Raw genomic sequence first — 14,452 nt, 5'->3', positions numbered from 1 at the left:
AGCATTTATAAGGTTACAGCAGTCCTTAATGAGAAGTATAATTAAGGTTTCTATGTAATCACATCTAATTTCCTGTGCTACAAGAGAAATGAAGTCAAAGTCCTGATTTCTTTTTTTCAAACAATAGTGTCAATGCAGGAGATGGGGGGTGGGGAGATACTTTTATATCTATTCATGCTGTAGAAATTTGTTTTGATATTTGGAGTATGCATGAAACTTCAAGGCAAAAACCATGAAAAGGACCAAACAAAAGGTTAGTTAGTTTCTCCCCGAAGAGGTTTTTCATTAGCTACAATTTTGTCAGTTACAATGTTACATTTGAATTCTTTTTTTTTTTGGGGGGGGGGGGGAGTGGCAGGAGGTACTTAAGAAAGCAGAGAGGGGCCAAAATCAGAGCACTTATTTCCCAGTGAAACAGCAAGAGTAAGCAGAGGATCTTGCTACTTGATTACCCCAAGAAAGTGCCCTCCAAGGCAGACCTCCAGAGTTTGGCATTACTTTTAGCAGCATCTTCTGTGCGCACAAGCACAAGGATTTTGTTCCCAGAAGTATGAATTTGACAGCTTTTTAATGCAGAAAATTTAGCTAGGAATAAAGTATTTGCCATATGTTGATTTTTCCAGGCAACGGAAAACGAGCCAGCTATAATTATAAGAGTTGATGTCTCCTAATTCTTCCTTCTTTGCATGAACTCTTTAGCAGAATGTAGTTATTAGGTATGAAATGATGTACAAATAAGTGAACGTAAAACCCACGTTTATCTTCCAGGTATTCTCCAGCTAACCCTGTAGTAATTTCCCAATGCAATCAGGTAAATAACAGATTCTCTGGGGGATGGAACTTATATGCAACTTGTCATGTAAGTAGAGAACAATTAATTACACTCTTATTTACAGTTTGTCTGATAAGACCATTAAACAGCAAGTAACAAGAATTCCAAAGTGTTGAAATGATTACTCTCACCCCCTCAGTATGTAAACAGAGGGAGATAAAAAGGATTTGGTACTGACTTACGGTGTGGCCCCTCACAGTGATGGGGCTTGGTTTTTGTAAAACCAGAATCACAGATCCTCTGTCCTAAAGCTGAAATCAAATTTTGTTGGTGCACTACTAAGTCACAAAATGTTCTGAAGAGTCTTAAAAGACATTAAATGCCATTATCTGCTCTGAAGTCCTATAGGTCTGCATACATTACCAGGTTTTTGATCTGAGATGCATCCTTCATTCTTGTCAATTTTCTTAAATCATCTACTTTGAATGGTCCCTGCCTCTGTTTGTATTTACAGTCCTCAGCTTCTGTATTAAGTCAGGAGATTCAAACACTAACTTGACTCGTGGATTACAAACCACTGATTTCTGCAAAGAAAGCGAGATAGGAACTTTATGGGAACCAAAACCAACCAACCACCCAAGCAAACAAGAAAAAAGAAGTGAAGAAGAATAAGATGTATGAAACAGTTCCAATATTCACATCATATTCACATGCGCCCTGTTTAAAATTTCATTCTGGTAGCACCTATCACAGGTCTCCCAGTTCTTCTCTGACCAGACGCAGATATGGTGAAACATGTAAGGTGTTCTTTCTCTACATAAAAAATGAGCCTAAAATTTCAAATTGCAGTCATAAAAATAAAACAAAGGGCAGAAAAAAAGAGGAGGAGGCTTATTTCATTTGAACCATGAAAAAGTAATTCCCTGGGATTAGCATACATTATTGCCTTTGCATATTCTTTTCTGAATTAACTTCACTGCATCTGGATAATAATCTTAGCATACCAAGAGAAAATAAATTGATGCAAAAAAAAGTTATGGTAATAGAAATAAATGGCTTTAAGGGATGGGAAAGTGGATGTACAGCCTCTTTTGTAGGTCACTACATAATCCAGCTCCAAGGTCACCAGAGAGTAAATGTCTCTACCCTCAGGTGGCAACAGATTAGCCTGCCTGGGACCTGCAGTTATGAGGTTCATCCCTAGAAAACGGAGGACTGCATCATGAGCAGCAACCCCAGCAGAGGTAGAGGTCAGCTTGGCAGAGGACATATTTCACATGCCCATACCAGGGACAATGATGGTGGAAGGCAGAAGCATAAAGGAAACTCAGCCTTCTTCATATAAATGATGCCCTGGCATCAATCACGCTGTTCTTAATTTCTGCTGCTAGCAAAGGGAAGAGCAACATAAGTGAGAGCTATTCCCACGTGCTAACTTACTATCAAGTTAAATTGAGTGATGGCTCTAGAAATTATAACCATCTGCAAGGTATGTATGCAGTACAGCAAACTCCCTCTTATATACTCCGTGATAAGTGCTACTTATTCCTTTCGATAAAAGAGAGCAAGATTGGCAGCTGAAATGAAAGTATTCACATGAGTATTAACTATTAATCATTTACTGCTGCTATTATTCCATACTGGAGAGAGAAAAACCTCTCCTAGCTACACAGTTTATTCAAGAAATATTTGTTTAAAATCATATTACCATAGAATTCAGGCACTACTTTACACAATTTCACAGCTAATAGGTCTTGACATATGTTTAAATACCGGGCAGTGCCTGAGATATATTTTCCCCACCCATACTACTTTGTGTATACTTCTTATTGCATGTTATGAATGATACCATTAAATACAGTAAGTACAGCTTGTAATGAAAGCAATGTGTTACTTCAATTTGGAAAAGATTAAGAAACCTAAATCAGTAATCTAGAAAATAAAATCGTCTGTGACTAAAGAGAAGAAAAACAAATCTGTCCCATCCCCCAAAACAAAGCAGCTGAAGAACATTACCCATATCTTATCCACTGGCATAGTATGCTGACCCACTTCCTTGCTGCCGAGGCACAAGAAGCAGATTGCAGCCAGTAGGATTTTTGAAAGCTATGTCTCCAGCCTTGTTTCTTTCAAAGAGCTGTCAAGTCTGCAGCACGTGGCACTTCACAGACTGAGCTCAGCCTTTCAAATGGCACATATCAATTCATCTGAGTCTCAAAACTGTGCTTTATAAAACAATATCAATGGTAGAAAAATAACAAAGAATAGAAAAAGTGTTATGCAGGATGATGTGAACACAAATATTTTAGGAATGTTTATTACATTTTAAAACCATGCCAAAAACTAATTAACTTGTTACCAAAATAACTGATTTTTTTCTTAACTACTTCTATGGGGTTTAATACAAGAAGTAGGACAGACAACGACCAATACAAATAATTTGAGAAACCTTTCTGTTCTGTGGACATCCAAACACTGGAGTTTTATGTATTGAATTGCCTCATAATTGCACTACAAGTTTTAAGCTTTTATCTTGCAATACTGAGAATTCAATGCAGGCTACGCTTACGTAGCCAGAGCTGAGAAATTCTGTCTTTTCATGACCTCTAAAAATCAATTTAAAAAATCATCAACCTTCTAATTAAGGCTTTAAATTGTTTTTGAAAGAATAAGGACATCAAGTGTATGACAGTGAGTCTCCTGCTTACTTCTAGATGGGCATTGTAAAGACAGTTTGAATAGGTGCATTACAACATATCCCAGAACAAGCAGTCAGACTTTCTTCATTTTAAAGCCATGCTTTTGGATACAAGAGATTAAAGGCTAATGATCTAACAAGGACAATCCTTTTAATTGGTTAGATAAGCAACTCAGGTCTCGTATGCCTCTGCAGACTCTCTGGACTAATAGCTTGGATGTGCAACTTCATGTGATTCCAGGCAGTTTCTACTGGCAGGGGAATTGTTTGCTTCATGCTTTTTCACTGCTTCTACCTCTAATTAGAGAATAAGTGTTGATTGAAATGGAAACTACCAAACACTGTTGGCCACACTCTTTTCTGCATCCGAAAAGTGAAGTGGGAGGTCACTAGTATGCATTTATTCGTTTCATCCGGAATCTCTTGTCTTAACACACAATACATAGAATAGAAAGAGGAATGACTAGGTTTCATCCATAATCACTAAGTCTTCAGGGTGAAATCCTGACTCTACAAAAGGCAGTAGAAATCAGTTCTGGGTTTAAAATATTGGGCTGATGCTTTGATACTCACCTGCCATTAATGTTTTTAAATGTCTTCCAGAGCTTTGAAAAACTCAGTCCAAATGACTTCATTCAAGACTGCTGAAATTACCCAAAAGCTTTCATGAACAAGAGATACTGAATTTCATCTGCTTTCCGCAATATAAATTCATGTGCAGCCTGAAAGGTGCATTTAAGAGATATGAACTTCAGTTACAACATCCAACAAGTCTAAGGGGAGTTTCAAAATTACAGTGGAACCAGAGGCCAGGCAAGTTTCACTGTGATGTTTAAATATTAAATAGAAAGCTTCTAATATCAGCTCTGAACTTCGTGCAAATCCAATGTCAGGTTTTGATGAAGCAACAGACTTACACAGAACGCAATCCTGAATTTCCCCTTGCATTAAAGGAGGTAGAAACAAAAACGACAGGAGAAGAAAACTGACATTTAGAAAATATTAATCATCCTTTTCTCCTTTTCTGGAAGCATTGCCTGGAATAACGGGGAAAAAATTAAAGTACAATTTTTCAAGATATCCATCGTTTTCAGCACCACACACCAAGCCCCAAGAAGCAATTTTGCTACTAATGAAGTTTAAGATTGTTGTCAATTCTCAGAATGTCATGATTTTTTGAAACACAAAAAGCCCCCAAAGGTATTGTCATGAACTGCTAGGAACTCTGTGCTCCTCACTTTTCTGTGCAATCAAGAGAATGCTTTTAAATCAAATTCCGTTTGAATCTCAGTATTCAAAGATCACAGAATCACTAAGGTTGGAAAAGACCTCTAAGATCATCTAGTCCAACCATCAGCCCATCCCCACCATGCCCACTAACCACATCCCTCAGTGCCACTTCCACACATTTCTCAACCACCTCCAGGCATGGTGACCCCATCACCTCCCTGGGCAGCCTCTTCCAATGCATCACCACTCTTTCTGAGAATAATTTTTTCATAATATCCAATCTGATCTTCCCCTGGTGCAATTTGAGGCCGTTACCTCTCATCCTGTTGCTGTTACCTGGGAGGTCAACCTTCACCTTGCCACAACCTCCTTTCAGGGAGTTGTAGAGAGTTATAAGGTCTCCCTGAGCCTCCTCTTCTCCAGAATGAAGAAGCCCAGTTCCCATAGCCACTCCACATAAGATTTTTGCCTCAGACTTTTCACAGCTTTGTTTCCCTTCTTTGGACATGCTCTGGGGATGTCAAGAAACTTCCAACACTGTGTTTTAATTTGGTCTCTGTGGCCTCAAATATCCTCTCCCTACATTGCTGTGGGCCAGGGAAGTCAGCACAACATGGAAACCTGGTCACATAGGAAATGACTCTGGATACTGGAGGCTGCTAGAACCAGAAAGCAAGTCTCTAGCTTCATTGCATCCCATCCCCATCTGTAATAATGCAAAATTTGGGCATCTGGTCTAAACAAGGACTCATACTCTCTGGGCAGACATGATTGGGTTTGGAAGGTAAGTTACCACACCTTAGCATCTATATTCAGCACCTGGGATGAACAATAGTCTCTCCTCCACTGGGAATACACTGAAGTACACTTTTTTTTGCTGATAAGAGGCAAATCAAATCTCACCCTGGACACAAACCTCAGCTGCCATGGGGAGGCACCAGAAAGGAGTTTCTCCATCTGCGAGAGGAGGACCAGGTTTGAAGTTTCATTATCCACTGCTCCTAAGCTTCCCCATCACAAATACAGCTGCACTTCGTTGGCAAACAATTTTAATATGGTTTTATATTGCACAGACCAATTCTGCTCTTCCTGCTCGTGGAAGCATTCTGAGTTTAACAGAATTAGGCATGTGAGAAGCAGCCTGGCCCTGTGCCTGCCATCTCTAGAGCCACAGAAACCCTGTTTTTCTGTGCAGACCGCACTGTGGCTGTGCACCCTGCAGGTGAAGCCCACATCACTGCAGCTTGGCTTCTAACAGCAGCTGGCCTGATTAGTTGAAAACAGGTGTAGGAAGAAGTCCCTGAGATGTAGTCACATCTCTGGATACCCTTTCTACACAGCAGAAACCTCTAAAAAGCACAGTGCAGAAGCTGCTCTTACAACAATCTGAGAGCGTGGCTGTGCCATGACTCAGCCAGTGGAAGCCTCATCCTAGTCACGAAAGCCACATGAAATGAGTGACTGGAAATGAATCCAGACAGAGGAAATAAAATCTGAACCTATGCCTCTCATGCTGCATATGTGAAATACCAGTTGCTTCTCTTTTTCTCTTGGTTTTTACAATCAGTATGAGTTAAACAATGCAGCAATGCGATCCTGCTGATGTTGGGTCAGTCACTAATTTACTGAGCTACCCAGACAAGGAAGGATTATTTTAACTAATCAAGACAAAGCACATCATTTAAGACAAAATATTTGCATTAAAACAGACAATTCAGAATTATAAATACTCTTGAGTCTGAAATTATGATTGTTAATCTTTCTTCATATAACAGTGTTCTACTGACACACACTGTAAATCACTCCCTTTTGCTTGCAGAAGATGAAGCCATCACACAGAATGCTCAATTATAAGTCTGAATACAATTAACAAGGTGAACTTCCTTTGCTTTTACTGCACAAGGGCAATGTTGATGGCATAATACCGATGTTAATGCATTTCTTGTGACTGAAATTTGGTCTGTATTCAGTAATTCACTCATTCCTGTGGTTAACACAGGCAGCAGCTCTCTCTTGGATCCTATTTCCCTCTCTGCAAGAGCATTGTGCATAACACCAGCAGGTTACACGGCCTGCTCAGTGCATATTTCTGAAAACACAGATTGCAGGTAGGTCCCAAACTCTCCATGAACACATTTGTTTTGTATCCCCTCTTACATGTCTATAAATTAAGCACATTAGTCTGAGAATGATTTTTTATTTTTTCATATTTTTTTGTGAATTACCAATAAGCTGCTTCAAAAGTACATGTCAATCTTTTATTAAGAATAGCCAGAAAATATAATTCAGTACCTTCATTTCTTTATTAATTACATGAAGGTAAGATCTGTGGTTTACAATATGCAGTTAAACACAGGTGGGAAATCATTAAAAAATAAAATTCTGTATCATTAATTTTCATTATCCTATAGAAATGAGATAGACATTAGCAAGTATTTGAACACCACTGCTAACTCTTTCCACGCCTCTCAGCATCTTTAGGTGCCAGGATTTAATTATCATTTGTCCCATGGTAATCTGCACGGTAATCTACATTCCGATTTCCACAGAATCTTCTACCTGTCTTTGTTGAAGTACAAACCTAAAAATAACCACTTCCAGTGCAAAACTATATTTTACCAAAGTGCAGTCAAGCAAAGTTTTGTTGAAGTTTTACACTAGTGCTATTAACCTCTTTAAGAGTCCTACTGATCTTCTACAGCAGAGAGATTCTGGGTGCTCAGGCTGTCTCATTGCTGGGATATAACAGGAATCAGTTTGCTGACCAAGTGAATGTCTGCAAGTCTAGTCATATTATTTACTTAACAGCAAATATTTTAAACATTTTTCATCTCTAGACTTTTTCAACTGAAAGTTGCTGTGCACCTAGAACACTCTGACTTAGTGATAAATCATTTCTAGAAATGAGCAGAAAGTGAGAGAACTCCCACAGGTAAAATTGGTCTGGTCTTCATCAAAATTTCTACCATCCTTTACTGGCTTCCCTCATTTCCCATTCAAAAAAATCCTTCACGGAGATCTGTTATAGGATGTGAAAGGCAGCAGTCCCAGTACACAATCTCTTTACAAATTTTAGGACACGACTATAAAACCTTTCATTGACACTGACCCCATTTTTTGCCGTAGTTTTCCTAAGAATTCCCACAAACCAGCTATGTAAGACATGTTAAAATACTTGCAAGACGAAACATATCTGAAACTTTGATTTAAATTAAAACAAGCAAACAAGCTATCGTCATCTGCCTCATTTGGGGGAGAAAATTGTCTCTTTTTGCCTTTAAAACAAACAAACAACAGAAAAAACAGATGTACACTGGACTCACAAGTCTCCTTGGGACAGAACAACTCAGTTCTGTATAAAGGCAACTTTTCCTCTTAAATCTGTAAGCCACTGGGGTTTGCACATTTGTCCCTGCTTCACCACTGCAGCTTAGACCCTCTCCATTACTCCATTACCGACATGCCACCCAATATGTTACCAAAGCTACCAGTCTAGCTGCCTTGCCTTCTTCCTTGAAGGGGCCCTCCACCACTCCCAGCTCCAGCTTACAGCTGCTATTCAATTCCTTTTAGATGAGAATCTGTCCCAAACCACCAGCTCTCCATCTACAGACTCTGCGCTTCCAATGATACCCTCTGAAGATATGCTGCAAGAAAAAACACACCTTTGGGATTTTTTTTTTTTTTTGCTTTTGCAAACACATGGTGAGACTGGATTCCTAGCAAAACTACAAGAGCTAGTAACAGTGATATTCAAAGACAAGGTCATACACCTTCCAGAGAAAGTAAGTATTGCTGTTTGCTAGTAATGTGACAGATTAAGTCCCAGTATGCTGTGTGGAAGCATTACTGTTAGTAATTATGGGCATAGAATTTAGTATGGGCTCTGATGTAAATCACATAGCCATAGCAATAGTCCTGGAAAATCTATTTTATGGGCCATCAAGCTGTCCTGGGGTAGAAGAGAACCAATTTATCTACCAGGAAGCTTTGAGTATGATTAATGGAGGGAATATGTGTAATTAAGATAGACACAGAAGACCCAAACAAACTTGCATTAAATGCTTCCCAATAAAAGATTAAGGAAATTTAAAAAATAATTTTAAAAGGATTTGGAATTCCATCCTTTTAATATTACATTACAGTATTTTTAAAAGAAATAACCTTGGCATAGCTATAGCCAGCTGAGCTGAAAGCCACAGGGACTGAAGTTGATTTTAGTTATATTTTTTTTAAAATCAGTGTAAGACCATAGCCGTAGACGAAGTTCATTTGAATTCACAGTGTAGGTGACTAAGCAGAGTAATTGGCCCACTTTTTTTTTTTCCTGTGAAATACAACATCTATTTGAATAGCAGCTATTTTCTCTAAAACAGTCTTTTTGTGTAATCATAGTCTTTTTGTCGCTATTTAGCGTTCCACTGGAAGTTAACTACTGAGCTCTGCTAAATGGCTGTAACTGGTGTGCAGAAAAATCTTTCCTACCAAGGTTACAAAAACACAGTCCAAAATGTTTATTGGAGAAATACGACTTCACGTGCTTGGAGCAAAAAGCAAAGTACATCAGAAAGGAGATGATGCCATCGGGGCTGCTGGAGCCCAGCAGGGTGAGGTGTTGCTGGAAGAGAGCAGGCACTTGAGGAGTGCAGGAGGAGACGTAGGTGAATCAGAGAGTAAAAAGCAGGCAGGGGAGGAAAGAGGCCAAGGGAGTAATAGCAGAGGGACAGATGGGTTGGTGAGAGAAATGGGCTAGTTGTTTTTTTTTTTTTTCAAAGAATAAAAAAACAAACAAAAAAAACAGATCTGACCATTCCTCCCTCTCTTTGTCTTTTATTTAGAAAGGGATGAAAGCTTAGGGTTGAAATGTTCTTTCTGGAGAAACGAAGAATTTGATAGGAAGTTGCTTAGGCTTTTATATCTTATCAAGAACTACAAAATACTTTTTGTCAGTCAGTCCAAGTGATTATTTTGCCTTTCAAGCATTCAGAAGACCCATCCTCTACTACGTTTTTTGTACAGCATTAATAAATAAAACATCCGCACACTCTGCCCATTACTGCAAAGAAAATCTTGTATGTAATTCATGAGAGAAAGAATCTTTGATCCTGCATTTTCCTAGGATTTTTTTTTTTTATTATTTTTATTTTTGGCTTTCCAGAAAGACACTGCTCTTCCTCTTCCCCTTCAGCACAGAATCCTAGTTCTGCTAGATTAGCCAGTATCTTATCCTGGGATAAGCTCCCCACCAGCATTTTAGGTACCAGTCAGCACTCTGGTATGATGATGTGAATGGTAACAGAAGCCCTCAGAAAACATCACAACTAAGGTACAACAGCAGTCCCTCTGTGGCTGGAGCCAGATGTGCATCAGAGATACACCAGCACAGGCCAGATGCACTGCAGAGGAGGACACAGCATCTGCTTCCTCATAATGACCTCAAAGAGAAAAGACCAGCTATGAGCATGGTGTTAGCACCTTCTCCCCGAACAGAAAAGTTGTCTTTCCCTGAAAATGGGAAAATACAGCATCCTCTCTCCTCCTTCCCAAAAGTGGCTGTTGTAACAGGGACAGCTCAGGACAGGGACATAGAATCACAGAATCGCAGGGGTTGAAAGGGACATCTGGAGATCAGCTAATACAACCCCCTGCTAAAGCAGGTTCCCTGTGGTAGAGTTGAGACCTGCAGAACTGCTCCTGGTCTACCATGGAAGCCTGAAGAGGTGGGGAACAACCCAGGTCCACGGTGCCACTGCCACCCTCTGTTTCCATAGTCCTCATGCTACAAGCTCCCAAAATCTGGCCCCTGCTAACCTCCCTAAACCTTGGAAAATAGCATTCACAAGAACTCCTCCATCACTATCAAAAATTTAATATTTTTTTTAAAGCAAGTAAAAACCATATTTGTTTCATCCCCCACAGCCAGAAAATAAATATTTAAATGTATGAGTTAGCACTGGTCAGGGGATTCAAACACTCAGGGAGTATCTTTATCTTGTCTCTTGCCAGGAACAATTTATAGTTTGATCTGACTGGTTACTTTGACATAGCTCCTTTAGCCATCACATCTTACTATTCCTCTAGTAGCACAGATTTAGCATTTCAGGCTAAGTACATATGTTGGATAAGAACATAATCCTCAGATCTGGGCATAGGAGCTCATGGTAAGAGGATGGCTCTGCATACAAATTGAATACACTGAGATACTGGGAGAAAAAAAAACAACGCTAAAACACAAAAACCCTAATATGCATATCATGAAGGCCTTCTGGCATCAGAATAAACCATCAGTATCTAGTTTGACATCTTTAGAAACAGAGGGACTAGAGGGGGAAAAGGAGAAAGAAAAAAATTGATATGACCTTTAGTCCAACACACCAAGTAAAGACTTCGGATAAATACTTGCAGAGGAGGAATATGCCAATATGCAAAGAGGAAAAGAGATAAACGAGACTAGACCATTTCAGAGGAGAAAAATCCCAGAGCTCCCATTCGTCAGCTATTTCTGACAGCACGGAGATGGATTTATCATGAGGCAGAAAGGGACACACTCTATTAGCCTCCTTAACATAGCACATACATTCCTGGGTGCGGGATGCAGACACCTCTCTGCAGTCCATCTGCTTCCCATCCTCCTGACTGGGGCTCAGCTCCTAATGCAAAAAACTTCTCAGTATCACTGCAAAAATTCACACTGGGCATCCAGCAATCACCTGTCATCTGTTGTATAGAACTGCAGGAATAGGGGGTAGCGTTTCCAGACAAAGATACAAAGGATCAATTCTAGGCATGGTCTGACGCCATTAGACTTTGTTCTTGCAAGCTGCAAAAGACACAAAGAAACAACCCACTGTGGAAAAATAGAGTACATGTGAAAGCCCTGCATCCACCTGACATGCAATTCCATAGCCATCTGTGCTTTTAATTCCTTATACATTTTCCAAAGTATCAGTAATCAGCTGAAATGGTGCATTTAAATTGCATTGCAAGTGAGAAGCTCTGAGTCCCATCAGTCTGCATCCCCTTTCCCACACACCCATAGCTCTGCTGAGTACGTGCCATGCAGCCTCAGGTTCTTTTTCCTCCTCACCACACTCCCTGTGCAGCAGACCCAGAGACTGGCACAGCTAAATCGAGCTTTGAAGAAAGCTGGGATTAGAGAATCAAACTTTCTGAACTCACCGTCTGAGCACAGCTGATCCGCACTGGGCCATGCATGACTTCCTGAAATCCCTTCTATCCATTTCTCTTATGCTAAATACGAAAGATGTGCAGAGGTTTCTCCTCTTTCTATAAACTCATCTCATTCCATGTAAGCTCTGTTCTGCACAATATCTTCACACTTTCCGCTGACACTTCCATTTCACAAGTGGCAAGCACATTCCACAGAACTCTTTATTTCTCCCTAAAGTAAATTAAATCTGGCATTGTAGGGTCTTCAGGGAAAAAGCATCATTTTGCCTATCTAACAGATGACATAAGTTGGGGATTTTTTGGGGGGGGGGGGGTTTTTGGAGGAGGGGTTGAACTGTAAGATATTACATTGTGTTTCTCATTTGAAGATCTGCCTTTTTAAGGCTACGAGTGGAAAGCTTTTTCATGGTGGCACTGTTTAGAAACTGGGAGTAACAGAATAGAACTGAAGAAAATAAAGACAACAAAACAGCACAAGAAAGGACTATTAGGGACTATTTAATCTTGATGGGAGTTTGAGGGTTTTTTTTTTTTTACTACATTATACAGAATAAAGGAATCTTCATACTAGCACAGACAAGCAAACATCTGAAAGTATGAGCTAATATAATTTAAGGCAGAATCTGTGAAAACACTAATGAATCACCAAACTCATCCTCCCCTCTGACATTACAAATCATCAGTAGTAAAGTGCCAGTGTGATGCAGAGTCAGGCAGCAGAAGCTGTAATTACAGTCCAGAGTAACAGTTCCTTTAGAGCTCATTAACTGTATTGAGTACCTTTAATCTTGTATTGAATTTAGGAGCAGTAGTTCAGTTATCAATACAAAAAGTGTTTGGAAGACTTTCAGACCATATTCCACATATTCCCTTTAGATATATATTTTTCCATCTTGATTTTTAAAGATTTCTTTAACTGCACGTTGTGTTGAGTGATTTCTTTAATTCAGCCCTAAGTCAGTCAGGACAGAGAGGACAGCCCTGCCCCAACACCTTTACCTCACATCACTCAAAAGTACCTCTGCAATGAAGATTTAATGGTTTTCTGCATACCAAAGATCCAAACTTGTAAAACATTTGAAACGGTGGTTCTCCTCCCAGAAATGTAAGTCAGAAGAAGGAAAAAAGAAAAGAAATAAAAATCTCAGCAAAAAATCCTTCTTGATAAATGTGAACCTGTGAAACGAGCTGTGCAGTGATGGCAGATACCTGCCTGACTCTGCAGAAAGTTTAAATGATAATTAAGGCACATTCTAACAATGGCAGCACTAAGAATTTTATTCTTGATGTTATATTTAAAGTTCAAGCTCCAATGAGCAGGAGAATGCAAGAAACCAGCAGACTTCAGCGAAAAGGCGTGTGAATGTAACCCAGAGTTTCACGTTCTACAAAGAACGATAGCCTAAGATGAGTTTTTTAAATGACTTAAAAAAAAAAATTAAAAAGTTAGGTGTAGCAATTGGAAGGACCAACACGATGGAAAAGGCGTTACAAAAGAGGTGGAAGGACCAGCACAATAGCAAGGCGCTACAAGGGAAGGGAAATAGATTGCTCACCCGTATCAGAAGATTCTGGGTTTGCAAGAAAAATCTTCCATCAAAGACAGATCTCCAGAAAAAGATTCTTCCTCAGTAGCAGTCATCCCTTAAATGAGGCCTAAGAGAGGTGGAGTCCGGCTCCATGGTCCTGGCTTCCAGTCACACAGGTGAATTGCCTTCACCTGTGCTCCCAGGGCTGAGTGGGTCTTTCCTCCAGGTGCTCAATTAGTGGTTCAGGCCGTGACTCAGCAGTTCCCATACATCAAGTTAATAGAACAGTTTCATGTTCTTTCAAACCCCAACTCATTATTTTTAAAAAGGTTTAATTGACTGTCATTCATTTCATCTGGGGCCATTGGAAGTTGTCCAGAGGTGATCTTGGGCTTGGTCTCCAGACATCTCTTCCAGCCTGAATTACTCCTAGGCTCCAAGCAGCTTCACTTTTCCCTGCATCCTCAAACAGCCACAGCTCTATACTTTGGCATCTACCATTTTGTTTCCAACCAGGAAACAATTCTGAATCATCCATTTTTTCTCAGCTGGCTCATTGCATGCCCTCCCAGCTACAGGGCAGGTGTAGGAACATCATTGTTACTGTCAACTTAAAGCCAACTAGAAGACTTCCATGAGATAATCCAAAAAGCGGGCAGCAAGACAAAGCTGTCCAGTGATATCCAAGCAGACCACTACAAACTTATCTAACATAGTTATGACTTCTGCCTCACAATTTTTAATAAATACATATATTTAAAGAACCATTCCCTACCTTTCTCTTGTGGCCTTATCCCTACCTACTCAGGCAAACCTACATGGCAGATCCTGGCTTTCCTTGCTCTAGACAACACTGCTCGTTGCTGTCTCTCTCAGTTGTGCTATGCTGTTGATTCTAGACAAAGAAGGCTGTTGCACAGGGAACGTGCATGAGAAAATTAGGCCTTTTCCTACTAAGCACCAGATAAAACCCATGTACTTTAAAGAACAGCAGGTACAAATGCATAGATGATGAAGGTCCATCTAAGGAAA

At 39.8% G+C, this 14,452-nt stretch overlaps 1 long non-coding RNA gene across 1 annotated transcript; it reads right to left on the bottom strand.

Moving 5' to 3' along the window:
* Window positions 9,883-13,506, bottom strand: LOC110395810. Its single transcript, XR_002436638.1, has 3 exons — window positions 13,448-13,506; window positions 11,880-12,102; window positions 9,883-11,520 (listed from the first exon to the last, which is right to left on the bottom strand). It is a non-coding gene; the product is annotated as an uncharacterized LOC110395810 (long non-coding RNA).

The sequence above is a fragment of the Numida meleagris genome, chromosome 1 (assembly GCF_002078875.1).
Source record: "Numida meleagris isolate 19003 breed g44 Domestic line chromosome 1, NumMel1.0, whole genome shotgun sequence".
In the NCBI taxonomy this organism is placed as follows: Eukaryota; Metazoa; Chordata; class Aves; order Galliformes; family Numididae; genus Numida; species Numida meleagris.
Note: the sequence above shows the minus strand (reverse complement) of the source record. Positions and strands in the feature narration are given on the sequence as shown.